Source organism: Apodemus sylvaticus, chromosome 21 (genome assembly GCF_947179515.1).
Source record: "Apodemus sylvaticus chromosome 21, mApoSyl1.1, whole genome shotgun sequence".
Lineage (NCBI taxonomy): Eukaryota > Metazoa > Chordata > Mammalia > Rodentia > Muridae > Apodemus > Apodemus sylvaticus.
In genome coordinates this window covers 16,572,114-16,574,895 of record NC_067492.1, presented here as the reverse complement: position 1 = coordinate 16,574,895, position 2,782 = coordinate 16,572,114, and the positions used below count along the sequence as shown (strand labels likewise).

Genomic DNA, 2,782 nt, shown 5'->3' with positions numbered 1-2,782 from the left:
TCACTGTACCAATACCATACAGTTTTTAACACTATTGCTCTGTAGTATTGCTTGAGGTCAGGGATACTGATTCCCCCAGATTTTCTTTTGTTGCTGAGAATAGTTTTAGCTATCCTGGGTTTTTTGTTGTTCCAGATGAATTTGATAATTGCTCTTTCTAACTCTGTGAAGAATTGAGTTGGGATTTTGATGGGTATTGCATTGAATCTGTATAGTGCTTTAGGCAAAATGGCCATTTTAACTATATTGATTCTACCGATCCAGGAGCATGGGAGGTTTTCCCATTTTTTGAGGTCTTCTTCCATTTCCTTCTTCAGAGTCTTGAAGTTCTTGTCATACAGATCTTTCACATGTTTGGTAAGAGTCACCCCAAGATACTTTATACTGTTTGTGGCTATTGTGAAGGGGGTCATTTCCCTAATTTCTTTCTCAGCCTGCTTATCCTTTGAGTATAGGAAGGCCACTGATTTGCTTGAGTTGATTTTATAACCTGCCACTTTGCTGAAGTTGTTTATGAGCTGTAGGAGCTCTCTAGTGGAGTTCTTTGGGTCACTTAGGTAGACGATCATGTCGTCTGCAAATAATGATAGTTTGACTTCTTCCTTTCCAATTTGTATCCCTTTGATCTCCTTATGTTGTCGAATTGCCCGAGCTAGTACCTCAAGTACAATATTGAAAAGATAAGGAGAAAGGGGGCAGCCTTGTCTGGTCCCTGATTTCAGTGGGATTGCTTCAAGTTTCTCTCCATTTAGTTTGATGCTGGCTACCGGTTTGCTGTATATTGCTTTTACTATGTTTAGGTATGGGCCTTGAATTCCTGTTCTCTCCAAGACTTTAAGCATGAAGGGATGCTGAATTTTGTCAAATGCTTTTTCAGCATCCAATGAAATGACCACGTGGTTTTGTTCTTTGAGTTTGTTTATGTAGTGGATTGTATTGATGGATTTCCGTATATTGAACCAACCCTGCATTCCCGGGATAAAGCCTACTTGATCATGGTGGATGATCATTTTGATGTGTTCTTGGATTCGGTTGGCAAGAATTTTATTGAGTATTTTTGCATCGATGTTCATAAGGGAAATTGGTCTGAAGTTCTCTTTCTTTGTTGGATCTTTGTGTGGCTTTGGTATCAGCGTAATTGTGGCTTCGTAGAAGGAATTGGGTAGTGTTCCTTCTGTTTCTATTTTGTGGAATAGTTTGAAGAGTATTGGTGTTAACTCTTCTTTGAAGGTCTGGTAGAATTCTGCACTGAAGCCATCTGGTCCTGTGCTTTTTTTGGTTGGAAGACTTTCTATGACTCCTTCTATTTCTTTAGGCATTATGGGACTGTTTAGATGGTCTAGTTGGTCCTGATTTAATTTTGGTATTTGGTATCTGTTAAGGAAATTGTCCATTTCCTCCAGATTCTCCAGTTGTGTTGAGTATAGGCTCTTGTAGTAGGATCTGATGATTTTTTGGATTTCCTCAGTTTCCGTTGTTATATCTCCCTTTTCATTTCTATGTTTGTTAATTTGGATACTTTCTCTGTGCCCTTTGGTCATTCTGGCTAAGGGTTTATCTATCCTGTTGATTTTCTCAAAGAACCAGCTCCTCGTATTGTTGATTTTTTGTATGGTTCTCTTTGTTTCTACTTGATTGATTTCGGCCCTGAGTTTGATGATTTCCTGCCTTCTACTCCTCCTGGGCGAAATAGCTTCTTTTTGTTCCAGGGCTTTCAGGTGTGTCATTAAGCTGGTAATGTATGCTCTCTCCATTTTCTTTTTGGAGGCACTCAGGGCTATGAGTTTTCCTCTTAGCACTGCTTTCATTGTGTCCCATAGATTTGGGTATGTTGTGTTTTCATTTTCATTGTGTTCTAAAAAGTCTTTAATTTCTTTCTTTATTTCTTCCTTGACCAAGGTATCATTGAGTAGAGTATTGTTCAGTTTCCACGTGTATGTGGGCTTTCTGTTGTTTCTGTTGCTATTGAAGACCACTTTTACTCCATAGTGATCAGATAGGAGGCATGGGATTAGTTCGATCTTCTTATATTTGTTGAGGTCTGTCTTGTGACCAATTATATGGTCGATTTTGGAGAAGGTACCATGAGGAAAAATATGGAACGCTTCACGAATTTGCGTGTCATCCTTGCGCAGGGGCCATGCTAATCTTCTCTGTATCGTTCCAATTTTAGTATATGTGCTGCCGAAGCGAGCACGAGGGAGGCCTTCTTAAGAGTTCCTTTGATCAGGGAGGTCCTTGAAGCTCCTTAATGCAGGACTGTTGCTCTTGGTTGTCTACTGAAGTGGATGGCTAGATTCTCTTGCTGAAGATATTGTACACTGTGGACAAAAGACACAGTGTAATCAAGCTGAAGCTGAGCTGGAAGTTTCTCTTTACTGGATACCCTTCATAGTACTAGAAAGTGCCATGTAGGTTGCTAGGAGACACAGTTATCCATAGACTTCCCTAGCTGTGAATTCTGGGACCTAAAACATAGCCTGTCAGGTAAGATGCACACTTTTGTGCATTAGTGGCACAACTGTTATGAGGGTAGCCAAACACTTTCTGGTTGGATTTTTTGGACAACTCAGGAAGAAACTCACATCTAGTTCTGTCAACTTGATCAAGTGTCTGTGATTGAACTTAAAGACTCTCTAAGGAAACAGTTATTACTCTGTTGAATTATGCTGTGAAACCCCTTTCTGATACCCATGCTTACATCTATAGATGAGTGCTGTGCTCAGTCTTTATCAGAGATTCTTTTTTTTTTTTTAACTGAAGAGGACAGTGATTAATATAG

The 2,782-nt window shown here is 39.6% G+C and overlaps 1 non-coding gene across 1 annotated transcript; it reads right to left on the bottom strand.

Annotated features, from left to right (window-relative positions):
* Positions 1–2,090: 2,090 nt before the first annotated feature.
* LOC127672213 (U6 spliceosomal RNA) lies at positions 2,091–2,197 on the bottom strand. Its single transcript, XR_007974871.1, has one exon. It is a non-coding gene; the product is annotated as a U6 spliceosomal RNA (small nuclear RNA).
* Positions 2,198–2,782: the final 585 nt, after the last annotated feature.